The sequence below is a fragment of the Ictidomys tridecemlineatus genome, chromosome 7, assembly GCF_052094955.1.
Source record: "Ictidomys tridecemlineatus isolate mIctTri1 chromosome 7, mIctTri1.hap1, whole genome shotgun sequence".
In the NCBI taxonomy this organism is placed as follows: domain Eukaryota; kingdom Metazoa; phylum Chordata; class Mammalia; order Rodentia; family Sciuridae; genus Ictidomys; species Ictidomys tridecemlineatus.
In genome coordinates, this window is record NC_135483.1 from 73259890 (window position 1) to 73273803 (window position 13914).

Here is a 13914-nt window from a genome sequence, read left to right on the forward strand (position 1 = left end):
TAATTTGAAAAAGACTGGCATTTTTCTTTAAAGATCTGGTAGAACTCAGCTGAGAACCCTCTGGTCCTGTTGGTTTTTTTTTTATTATTATTATTGTCAGGCTTTTAATTGCTGCTTGAATTTCATTACTTGATATTGGTCTGCTTAGATTTTCTGTATCTTTCTGGCTCAAACTGGATAAGTCATATGTGTCTAAAATTAGTCAATGTCTTCTAGATTGACTAATTTTAGATTAGTCAATCTAGATTATTGGGATATAATTTTTTAAAGAGTTTCTAATAATCCTTTGGATTTCAGAAGTATCTGTGGCATTATCTTCTTTTTTATCTCCAATTTTGTTGAATCGGTTCTTCTCTTTATTTTGGTTAGTTGGACTAAAGGTTTATCAATCTGATTTATTTTTTTGAAGAGCAAACTGTTGTTGCATTGATCCTGTGTATTTTATTAATTTTCAATTTCATTAAATTAGACTGTGATCTTTATTATCTTCTACTGATTTGGGGGTCAGTTTGTTCTTCTTTATCTAAGGCATTGAGGTGGAGCATAAGTTCATTTCTTTGGTATCTCATTTTGTAATGTAGGTCTTCAATGAAATAAATGTTTCTCTTAGTACTACTTTCATACTGTCCCAGAGGTTTTTTTTGTTTTTATCTATTTCTAAGATTTTAATAATTTCTTCTCTCATTCTTTCTTTGATCCATTTTTCATTGAAAATATTATTGTTTAGTATCAATGTATTTATGTGATTTTTGTTATTTTTTCCTATTGATTTCTAGTTTTATTCCATTATGGTCTGATATGATGTATGGAAAAATATGGTGGTTTGTTGTTGTTCTTTTGGTTTCTGTATTTGCTAAGACTAATAAGTGACCTGGAATATGGTCTATTTTGGATATGTTTCCAGGAACTGCTGAGAAGAAAATAAGCTCAGCTGTTTTGGGGTGAAATATTCTGTAGCTGCCTGTTAGGTCTGTCTGATTTATATTATTATTTTGGTTGGATATATTTTTTGTTGGTTTCATGTTTTGGTAACCTGTCTGTTGGTGACAAGAGTGTGTTGAATCATCCAATATCACTATATTGAAGTCCATCTGGGATTAATTTCAAGAAGTATTTTTTAATGTATTTGGGTACACTGACATTTGGGGCATATATATTTACTACAGTTAGTTCTTCTTATTTTATTGTACCTTTACCAGGATGTAATGGTCTTCTTTGTCTCTTTTGATTAATTTTTGCTTGAAATCAGCTTTGTCAGATATGAGAATACCTGCCTCAGTTTGTTTTCAGACATATTTTTAATTTCAAATTTATTTATTTATCCTAATTTGTTGTACATGAGAAAAGAATGCATTTCAATTCATAGTACACATACAGTGCACAATTTTTAATTTCTCTGTACACAAAGTAGAGTCACACAATTCATTTCTTCATACATGTAATTGGTGTAATGATGTCCATCTCATTCTACCATCTTTTCTACACCTATATGCCCTCCCTTTCTCTCCCTTTCCTTTGCCCTATTTAAAGTACCTCCATTCCTCCCATGCTCCTCTCCGCCCCTATTATGGATCAGCATGCATGTATCAGAGAAAAAATTCGGCCTTTGGTTTTGGGGATTGGATTACTTCACTTAGCATAATATTCTCCAACTCCATCTATTTACCTGCAAATACCATGATTTTATTCTCTTTTAATGCTGAGTAATATTCCATTGTGTATATATTCCACAGTATCTTTATCCATTCATCTATTGAAGGCCCTCTAGTTTGGTTCCATAATTTAGCTAGTGTGAATTGTGCTGCTATAAACATTGATGTGGTTGCATCACTGTAGTATACTGTTTTTAAGTCCTTTGTGTATAAACTAAGGAGTGGGATAGCTGGGTCAAATGGTGGTTCCATTCCAAGTTTTCCTAAGAATCTCCATACTGCTTTCCAGATGGGTTGCACCAATTTGCAGTCCCATCAGCAATATAAGACTATGCCTTACATTGTCCCCACATCCTCGTCAACACTTATTTTTGCTTGTATATATAATAGTTGCCATTCTGTCTGGAGTGAGATGAAATCTTAGAGTAGTTTTGATTTGCATTTCTCTAATTGCTAGTGATGTTGAACATTTTTTCTTATATTTGTTGGTCAATTTTATATCTTCTTCTGAAGAAGTGTCTGTTCAGTTCCTTGGCCCACTTATTGATTGAATTACTTGGTTTTGTGTGGAATATTTTTCCATTCTTTTACTTTTCAGCCTGTGAGTGTCCTTATCTATGAGATGAGTCTCTTGCAAATGGTATATGGTTGGATTTTTCTTTTTGATTCATTCTGTTAATATGTCTTTTCATTAGGGAGTTCATACCATTAACATTCACATTTATAAATATGTGCTTGTGGTTTGGTACTCTTTTTATTTATTTTTTTTTGTTGTTATATTTAATTCTGTCTTGATTCTCATTGATATGACTGGTCATTTCTTGATTCTCATTTATTTGTATGTTTTGGGATTTGTTTTGGGGTTGTTCTGTGTGCAATCTGCCTTTGAGTATTCTTTGAAGAGATGGTTGGGTTGTCATGTATTCTTTTAGTTTATCCTTGTCATGGAAGGTTTTTAATTCCTCATTAGATATGAAAAAGAGCTTTGCTCAGGATAGCAATTGTGATTGGCAATCATTGTCTTTTAGAACTTAGACTATCTCATTCCATGCCCCCGTTGACTTTAGGGTTGGAGTTGAGAATCAGAAGTGAGCCTTATTGGTTTATCTCTAACCTAATGTTTATCTTTTGAGGTTTTTAATATTCTTTCCTTATTTTCTACCTTGTGCATTTTTACCACAATGTGTCTTAGAGAACTCCTTTTCTGATCAGGTCTATTCAGGATCCTGTATACTTCCTGTGTGTGGCTGTCTATCTCATTTCTGATAGGAGGAGATTTCTGTGACTAGCTCATTGAAAATGTTCTTAATGACTTTAGCTTGTATCTCTGTGTTCCTTTCTGTCCCAGTGATTCTCAGTTTGGGTTGCTTAATGTTGTCCCAGAGTTCTTGTATATTCCGATTGTGTTCTATTATTTTTTTTCCATTATTGTACTCTTTGAACTCAAATTTATGTATCCTGTCTTTAAGGCCTGAGGTTTTGTTTTCAAGGACTTAACTTCTGTGTTTTCTATGCAATTTAATCTTTGGATGATGTTTTAAAGTGAATTTTTAATTTGACTCATTGTGCGTTTCCATTTCCAGACATTCATATTGGTTTCATTTCCTGTATTTGTTCTCTTAACCCATTCCTTAGGTTTTCTTTGAGTTCTTTAAACATTTTCATAATCAGCTTTCTATAATCTTTCTCTGGATTTTCCTTCACTCCTATTTCTTTGGATTTTTTGTTGTTGTTGTGAGATTGTGAATTTTGTGCAGTGATATATTTGCCTGTTTCTTCATGTTTTCCAAGGTCCTTGGCTTGCTAATCAATTGAGGTACATTCTCCTTTCTCTTTTAAACAGGTGCCCTTATGTGTGTATTTCTTTTTTATTATAGGATTTTTCTCTGTTTTTGATATATGAGTAGTTGGGGTGAGGGACCTGAGATTCCCCTCTGGTTGTTCCTCCTGGGGGCATGGTTTTTGGTTTGGGTTTTTATCTCCCAGCTCCTATGAGTTGAAATAATGTTTAGGCTCAGGTGCTGCTAGATCATTCGTGGGATGAGAGTCACTGGTTCTTGGCCGAGTTATGGGTATTTTTCAGCCATAGGGTCTATTCTTTGAAATTTTCAAGAGTCCCAATTATTTTTCAGTCCTTTTTAGAGATAGGGGAAACCAGAAATAGCACTAATGTTGAGAAATGATGTATAATTTTAAGGTAAATGTCTGGTGTCTACTTGGAAATACATAATACTAATTGCCATCTATATAGAAATATTGGGGTCAGCATTTAACATTAGTATCAGCAATATAAGACTGTGATCATGATCAGGCACTCAGCATCAGGTTTCTACTATGTCACCCACTGTATTACTAATCACATCAACATGAATAGGGTGTAAATTACATAAACTATATGATTACATTATTTAGTGGGATTACAGGTTTTAAAGAAAATAGGGTGGAAAGGTGAAAGGAAGTTTGAAATGTTTTAAAAAAACTGATCAGAGGAAAGGCAGGAGGTAGGTAACAGATGTTGGATACAAAGAAGAAGGAATAAAAGATTTACTGGGTAATAAAATAAAAAGAAGAAGTGGAGTCAGGAAAATTTGGCTGTTAGTTGGGAAAGAGAGTGAGGAATGTGGGATAAGAGGGACAAGAACCAAAGTCTGAAAAAAAAAAAACGCAAATGTAAGACAAAAGCAACTCAAATATAGTGAAACCCTTCCTAAGACAAATCAAACTAAATAATAAATGAACATAAAGGAAAGCAATTAATTTGAAAGTAAAAGCCCAAGAATTTACATATATTTTTAATCTATCTATGCACTAAGAACATACAACCTCCTCTGACACACATGCATGCACAAAATCACATAATGGGAAAAATATTTTTAAAAATACAATATAATGAAATGATGTTTGAAAAAAATTGAAGAATTAATTTTTTTAAATTTTTTTATTAGTTACACATGACAGTACATGATTTGACATATCATACATTTGAATCAAATGGGGTATAATTTTTCTGAGTGTACACGTTGCAGAATCACATTGGTCATACAGTCACATATCAACATACAGCAATACTAGTGTGTATTTTATTATGCTATTTAAATTTATTATAAATAAATTTATTAATAAATTTAAATAAATAATGTTTATATTTAAATTTAAATTGATTTAAATTTAAATTTATTATATTTATTAAATTTATTTAAATTGTATATTTAAATTTATTATAAAAAATTTTAAAAGATGAATAAAAATAAATTTTAAATGGCAATATGCTGGAAATATAAAATAAATAAATAAAAAGTTAAAATTTCGCTGAGAAATAATGAGTTTATATCTGCAGAGGAGGTCCAAACTGTTGGCTGGTATGGATTCTCATTCTTCATATTTTTTTTTTTGTCTTTAAGATTCCTTGGTCAAGTGTTGGAGATTGTAAACCCCAACGCCTTTGTGTTTCCCCCTTAGCTGCCAACGTTTGTGGCTTGGTGGCACAGCTGGTTGTAGTAAATCCCAGCTTCCAGTCTCCTGGCACATGGTACCACAATCCAGGTGTTGACAAATTGTGTATCTCTGGGGCAGGGGATGGTATAGAGTACTAAATTGAAGAATCCAGTAATTGGAATTTAGACTTGACTAAACTTTGGAACTCTGTAGGTGGGTATTTGAGAATTAATCCTCTCCCCGCATTTGCTTGGACAATGCCAGTCTCTTCAGGGCATCTGGATCTCTAGGGACTTTGACAAAATCTCCACAGATTTCTGTTTCACCACTATGAGTAGGAAGTGTAGGGCATCTGCTCTCCAGTGCCCATGCTCCTCTGTGACCCCACAGCACCAGCAACAATGTCCGCTTTCTCTATAGGGATCCAGAGTCTGAATGGTCCAGGTAAAATTTTGTTTGTGCCTATTTCAGTCTCTGCTTCAGGTGCTTTCTGGGAAACTTTTTAGCTGGCTCCAGGATTTCTGGTTCTCTCATCTCTGCTCACAGATAATCCACAGAACAGAGATGAGAAGTGGCTGCATGCCCAGAGAGACCAGCAGCTGGATTCCTTACCATCCTGGGGAAGCCAATATTAGGTCTGTTTTCACCAAGTTCCCCCAGTGACGTTGAGTCCATTCAAATCAGCCTTCCTCTCTAACCCACGGTTTTCTACAAGTCAATTTTTCTTCATTTTTAAGAATTTCTTTATCTGCCACAAAGGGGTCTCCCTTATCTGCAACCGACACTGGCAGCCATGTAGACACCCAAGCTGGTGGTTCTCTAACATATTATTTCTTATGTTCGGGTATTTGATTTTCTGTGTCTTTAATTTTTTTTCTACAGATCAGTGAGTTCTCATTAATTTTCAGTGAGTTCCCTTAGCTACCAAGAAGCAGTCTTCTCACTTTGTATGTTGGATGCTGAGGAGCTACTAGGAGGTGCTTGCTTCCTCTAATCTGCCCTCTTTGGAATCCACCCCAGTACACTTCCGTCTGAAACTTTCAAATGATTCTGCTGACCCCAATCTGGGACCACAACAAAGGAAAGATGACTGTCATCCCAAAGTGCACGATTCAGAGCCATGCAAATATACAACGAAGGACAAAATTTGATACACCAAAAGAGAAGTCCTGGTGCATGCCACACATCATATGAATCAAAGGCATCCCAGGAGGAATGTGAGAAAAAATCTGGTAAGATGTCCAAAGCATCTGAACAAGACAGATGCACTGCCCTGATAATCCACAGAATGCCAGGACTGTGATATCAACTTGAGGAAACAGACACCGTACAAGAACAATAGCAATGCCACGTGGCAAGAGCAGTGACGTGGAAGTATATAGGTAAGTGTGGAACCCACATAAGGGTGCCTTACCCAGCTCTAAGTGGAAGGGGAAGGGTAGTTAGTGACAGTTCTCCAAACAACTGCCTGAGCTGAGAAGTAATGGTGAGAAGATTGGGAGGCAGAAAGATTTTTAGAAAAAAAGTATAAATGGTTCAATGAACACTGAGTGAGAAGTCCAACATGCAGAAGCAGGGGATGTAAGTGGGTCACCAGGAAATAGAGTGGAAGAGGGGTGATAGTAGTCTTTTTCTGATGCTATAACAAAATGCTGAGACAAGATAACTTACAAACAAAAAAAAGGTTATTTTGGCTCATGGTTCTGAAGGGTAGAAAGTCCAAGAGCATGTGCCAGCATCTTCTTGGCTTCTCAGTAAATCATAACATGGCAGAGGGCAGCACATGAGAGTCAAAGCAAATGTGCTATCCCAGATCTCCCTCTATTTATAAAGCTAATAATCCCATCAAGGAGTCCCCACTCTCCTGAGACCTCTGTTCATCCTAATTACCACCCAAAGACTGCACATGTAAAGGTCACTAGCGTATAAATTTGGGCATTAAGTTTCCAATACATGAATTGTGGCAGGATACATTCAAACCACAGCAGAGAGGTCCCAGAGATGAGATGTAGGGTAAGTGAAAGTCACATGAAGTGTGATCTTAGTTCTCACCTAATGTGCTGCACAGGACCGGTGTGGCAGAGTGAAGGATGAGAGGAAAGGGAAGGAATTGGCTAAGCAATGTGACTGGCTGGAAGCTACCTAAACCCCAGGGTTGTCCAGGAAAGTGCTGACGAAGTCTACACCAAGACAGCAGTGGGGGTGTGTGCCTGAACAACAATGGAGAGGCAGAATAGCTGCAGATTTACATGGCAACAGGGGAGCCTAGCAAGATTGGGGCAGAGAGGAAAGAAGTTTTCAACAGATAAAGATAATGATTCTGGTTGCACATATCAGACATTGTGCACCTGGGGTGCAGGAGGGTATTCAGACCTAAAAGTGGGAATGTTTTTTTGCAAGGCTGAACATGAAGTCATGGGATGCTCAAAATGGGATTGCCACGGGTTAACTCTGTGCCTCTCCTAAGCCATTTCCTTCAAACTTGTTTAGTCCAATCACTCTCTGAGTTCTATAAATCCCACCTCATCAATTATTGAACGGGTTTATCATGTTTCCTTGAAGCTGTATTGTCTAATACTAGCCACAGGTATCTCTTGAAAACCTGAAATGTGGTTAGAACTGAATCAAGATGTACTATAAGCACCAAGACTAGTATTTAGGTGGAAAAATAAAAATGTAAAATACCTCACCAACAGTATTTTATGTTGGTTGCAAATTAAAATAATAACTTGGATGTAAGCAGTTAAATAAAAATACATTATCAAGTTCATTTCACTTCTTTTTAAGTAGGCTATCAATTTTTAAATGATAAATGTGCTTTGTGTTATATTTTCATGGGACAATGCTCTTTCAGATATCACTGTAATGGAGTAACGTGATACACCTAAAAGGCAAAACATAACTATCAAGACTATGTATGAACCACAATATTTAGGATTCCACCTCTTTGAGCACTGAGACTCCTTATCTTCTTCATGTAGTCTCAGTTACCCCAATTTATCATATCCACCATATGGGGATGGTAGGTCTAATAATCAAATCACCTAATCAATTGCAAGGTGAAGGTATCTGCTCTATGCCGGATTTTCCTGGTAAGCCCTTGAAACAAACATTGTTAAACAGAGACGTACTGGCAAACTGGCCCCCTTTCCCACCCTCACCAAAACCAAACTAAAACCTTGCTGATTTTAAGTGTCTGTAACAGCCACGTGTTGATGATTCAGTCTCCAGATTGGTGCTATTGGGACAAGTTGGAAAGTCTGGGAGAAGTAAGGGCTGGTGGAAAATTTTAGGTCATTTGAAGGGTGCTCTAGAAGGGCATTCTGTTCCCTCTTCTTTCTCTCTTTTTCCTACTTCCCTGACATGAAGTAAGTAGTTTTGCTGTACCACATGCTCCTCCTATGATGTGCTGCCTCACAAGTCCTGTACTGGAACTTCTGAAACCATAAGTCAAAATAAACATTTTCTCTTTATAAGTTGATGATCTATGTGTTTGTTACAGTAATGGGAAGCTCACCAACACAACACCCTAATTGAGACTTTTTCCATGGTGTCAATGTTTCCACTGTGGTCAATTTCAAGCCACCAATAGTTTACCAACTGGCTTACATATTCCTGGATATTTTCCCATCTGCTCTTATGAGCTGGTCCACCAAGCAATAGCACACCAGCTGTTTGATGAGCCAGACAATGAAATGTGAGTTTAAAGCTGCCCAACAGAGCTTTCTGCACTGATAAGAATGTTCTGTAATCTGTACTATGTGGTTATTAAGCACTTGAACTGTGGCCAGTGTGCCTGAGAATTTTTAACTTGATTTAATTTAACTTAAAGTAAATAGTCATACACGATTAGTAGCTATGCTATTGGACAATAGGGGCCCAGATCTGGAGATATATAAAACAGATAGAAATTCCTGATTTTGTTATGCAAATAACTCTCAGTTTTAGGAATATGCGGGGGAAGGGAGAGAGACAGAACTATCGGAACTCACACAAGCCCAATTCCTAACTGTGGTAAACGGGTTCATCAGAGAGAATAGAGGGACTACACAGAGACTTCCCTACTACCTAAAGCATAGTGATTCTTCCTCCATGAAGATAGAAGAAAACAGATGCTGGCCTCAATATTTTCTGAGTTGGCATAATTATTTCCTTCAATAAAACTCTAGCAAATATCCCTTGAATTCCAATTAACGCAACTAAAATTAATGAATTTGGCTGCCAAGGCCCTCACTCCATCATCACGTATCACATTCTGGGAAAAGCTCAGTTACTTCAAAGAAATCATCTTAGTTCTTTGGGATGCTCTACAACAATTGCTTCAGATAGAAAAATCATATGGACTCTCTGTTCTGTGTTTAGGCTGAGAACCTTTACCAGCTAACACAAGCATTTCTCAAGAGCTTCAGAAGCAACAAGAAATCTCATACCTTATTTTATTTATATATATATATAATATGTGGCTGGAAGCACATTATATTTGTCTTAATCACTTAAAATTCATCAATTTCATGTTCATTGTTCCAGATTCCAAATGAACTCACTACCTCATTGATTCATTAAAAAGTCATGGATCAACAAAACCAATGTTCATTCAGACAGCAGATTGTAACCAATTCGGTTTCTCAAAGCTCATTTCACTACACTCCAGAATCCTGATCTTAATGATTGACCTGACGTTTCTAAGTTCATCCTAACAGAGATGATACAGTAATTTCTTGTTTTATTAATTCCTATTAACAAAATATGTTAATAATGAATTAGTAAAATTTTTTTAGATTAACAATACTGAATGTGTCTATGCTTAATAAATATTTCAAAAGCAATAAAATATATCATGATCCGAAGTTTTTTTCCTACATTCAGAAAAATGTTATTTATAAAAACAAATGAACTCCTCTTTGAAACACTGGAGAATTTCTGATCATTTCTCCTTCAGAATTGCCAGCTCCTTCGGAAACAAAAAAATCAAAACAAACATTATTAAAGTTGGCCTTGCAAGGCAAGCTCAGTACTTTCAATGATAAGAGTATGAGAGTTGTAGGATTTTTTTGTTTTTTTGTTTGTTTGTTTTTTAAAACAGCAGATTCCAGGAGTCTGCAGTTTGAAGAATATCCCAAGTGATTCTTACACAGCCTAATTAATGAAAACCCTCCTAAGAACCTGGCAAACTATGGTCAGTGTCACCAATAGCTTTTATCTGCCTACCAACAAAGTTGGCATCTGTATGCTCAGTTGCTTAACATCCACACCCAGTCTGCTCCGTAGACAACACTTAATATACTTTACAATGCACATAATCTTAAACACCTATTACTGACTAATGGCAAATACAATTCTGGTTCTCAATGTCCAGAACACACAAGAATATTTACCTACAAAAAATAAAAAAGGGTCAATGGTCTGTGAGGAAGACTAATCTCTTCTAGCCAACACATGGATAAGACTACATAAACCCAGCAACTCATTGTACCTCCCATCGCCTCTCTTTCCCAGCACAGGCAAGAACTCTACTGCTGACACAATTAGCTTAACAAATGTCTCTCTCTCTCTCTCTCTCTCTCTCTCTCTCTCTCTCTCTCTCTCTCTCTCTCTCTCTCCCATGACTGCACAAACAGAATTAAAATAAACTTCAACAGATGAATGGAAAAAGAAAATTAGGTGCATATACACAATGGAATATTACTCAGCCTTAAATAAAAATGGAATTATGGCATTTCCAGGTAAATGGACAGAGCTGGAGAATATCATGCTAAGAGAAATAAACCAAAAAACAAAGGCTGAATGTTTTCTCTGATAAGTGGATGCTAATCCATAATGGGGGTGTTTAGAGAAGAAAGAAGGAAACTTGGATTGTGCAGAGGGGGTTGTGGGGGTGAAAAGAATGGTAGAATGAGATGGACATTATTACCCTACATACATGTGTGATTACACTACTGCTGTGACTCTGCACCATGTTCAGCCAGAGGAAAGAGAAGCTGTGCCCCATTTGTGTACAGTGTGCCCAAATGCATTTTACTGTCATGTATATGAATTAGAACAAATTTAAAAATAATAATTTTTTTAAAGTTAAAGTATTTTATTATTAAAATCAAAGGAGTTCATGGCTTTAGCTCTAAACATTGGGGAAGTATTCTTCATGGAATTTCCCCCCCCCCGGGTATTATAAAACTAATTTGAATTAAAATATAACTTAAAATAGTTATCTGAATTTGCCTTAAATACCTGGATTGGAAGCTGCAGTAGAGTCTCAATCAATTTTTTCCCTGAACAATGTAGAAGAAGCCAGGCATCGTGCCATGTGCCTGTCATCCCAGCAGCTTGGGAGGCTGAGGCAGGAGGATTACAAGTTCAAGTCCAACCTCAGTAACTTAGCGAGGCCCTCAGCACCTGAATGAGAACTTGTCTCAAAATAACAAAACAAAAGGGCTGAGGATGTGGCTCAGTGGTTAAGCACCCCTGGGTTCAATCTTTAGTACCAAAAAAAAAAAACAAAACAAGAAATGAGAAAGAATAACACATTAGATTGAAGTCATAATGTATGAGGACCAAGGGCCGATCACTCTACAATCTAAACAAACTCTATTTTCAGGTTTTGTTTGTATCTATGGCAACAGTTTACCTGAACCTCTGCCAGATTGTGTTGCTTTCCTTGTTGAAAGGATTTAGTACTTTGAGTGTTCTTAGATATTTTAAATTTTCTGGATAGCTTTTCTTGTTGTCAAGTTATTTTAACTTCTTCAGCATCACTTAGTAAAAATTAATCTTCAAAAATGGTCAATAAGAAAAAGAATATCATTTCACTTTGGAAATCTTTGATGAAAGATTACATTATTGATTTTACTAATCTTTATGGATACTTTTCCCTTGGTATCCAAAAACTGTCTCTGTTCCACTTAGTATTTTAAATTTCCTGAGGAAATGTGATGGAGTTAGACCCTAAAACAATTCCCTTTTCTACAGAACATGCAAAAATTGAGAAATACTGGTTCTTTCCTATGGCTCCCCCTTCCCTAAACACAATCCAAGGTGTAACCCTGACCCTTTCCTGATTAGAATATCCAACTTCAGAACTGCTTGTTTGACAAATCAAACTTTAACAAACTGCTAAGAAACAGGGTTCAAAACACAATGAATCTTGGCAGGGCCGTGCTGACAACTCAGAATTGGTTCAATTATCAAAACGCAGGGCGCTCAATTATCTTTAAGTGAGTCCTGCCTTTTCATTTACTTGGCCAATTCAGTGAGCAAAGAAAACAGAAAAATACTCTTGGTAATATATTATTTTACCAAAAAAAAAATTACAAAAATGAAAACCCTTCCTACTTTCAAGATCAACTTCATCTAGACTATCTGAAGTAGCCCCGGACTTCATTACTCTTCATCCTAACTTACATTTTCTTCATGGTACTCATTGCTATTGGAGGTTATTTTCTCATTTATTTCTGTCTCCTCATCCCAACTGGAACATAATCTCTGTGAGACCAAAGACCTGCTTGCTCTCTCTTGTTCAGCAGGTTTCCTAACACAAGAGTAATCACTGGAGTAAGTTTGGCTTACAGCAATCATTCAATTGGAAAATAATTGAACATCTTGCCCACTTAGCACATTCTCTCATTGTTAGAGTCTGTAAGCAAGTCAAGATGGCGCCGGGCATTTTGCAGAGGGAGTGGTTTGTGAAGTAACGCCAGCGAGCCATTAAGTGTGGAGATTCTTTATTGGTTGACTGCTGTATTTAGTTTATGTTAATTAAGATAAGCTGTGTGGAATGTATATATACCCCTCCTGTCCTACAATAAACAGCTCCCACTCCTGCTGTATCAATCTACACAATTTGCTCGTCACTCCCCGGTTATTTTGCTGCAGCCGGACTGCGACATCTCATAATTATATTTGATATGTCACTGTCTCCTCTCTATGCTGTTACCCTCCCTGATATAAGTCCTAGGGAGGCAGAAGCAACGTCATCTTCATTTTCTGTGCTCCCAGAGCACTATGCCTGATCCACAGTAGACCCTCAGTACATTGTGATCAATGAATGAATGAGTTTGAATTTAAAGACTAATTACTAAAGTCCATGTTCTTTTTCCTATGCTATCACACCTAAATTCATCCCAGGAGAAATTAATAATAGGAATTCTGGTGTTAGGGAGAGTTCTTCAGTCCAATAAGCTCAATCAATCCTAGTTGAAGAAGATCAACATTCCCTTGGACATGCCACTTTGGGCATGCAGAACAAGTGCTTCATAAGTCATCAAGGGAAACTTGAGCACGTCAGGCAGATAAATCTCTGGACAATCCTGCAAGACTGGGCAGGGTATCAGGCTATAGACCAGTCAGCCTGACTCAGTAGGAAATTTGTTTGATTTGTTCTCGACCACAATCATTAAATCTTATTGAGCTTCAAATGATCAAATTGAGTTTTTGGAGTTTTTGTACTAGATAGAAAAAATAAAAGATAGTAAGCACATTTTCAGACTTCCTATTAGGCTATTTGTTGGTTCCCAGGCTGTGCTATCCTTAGTCTTGGAGCATAGCAGACTTGCTGCCCTTGGCTGCAATGTGACCTCCACTTCTCTTGTGCCTCCACAGCTTTCCTGTGGAGCCTCTGCCAACGCCAGAGTGCCACTGTGGTCCAGACTGTGGAGTCAGGCGCAAACTTTAGGTTCTTATTTGTATAACATGGATAATAGCAATCACTACGTGCTTGCTCAGAGGAGTACACGTATGGGACAGTGTATATTTATGCTTAAAAATGTGATTTTCCTTGAGTTTGGTTTCATTCAGGGCCATTCATTTCAAGTCACAGGGTTTACATCACATTTGT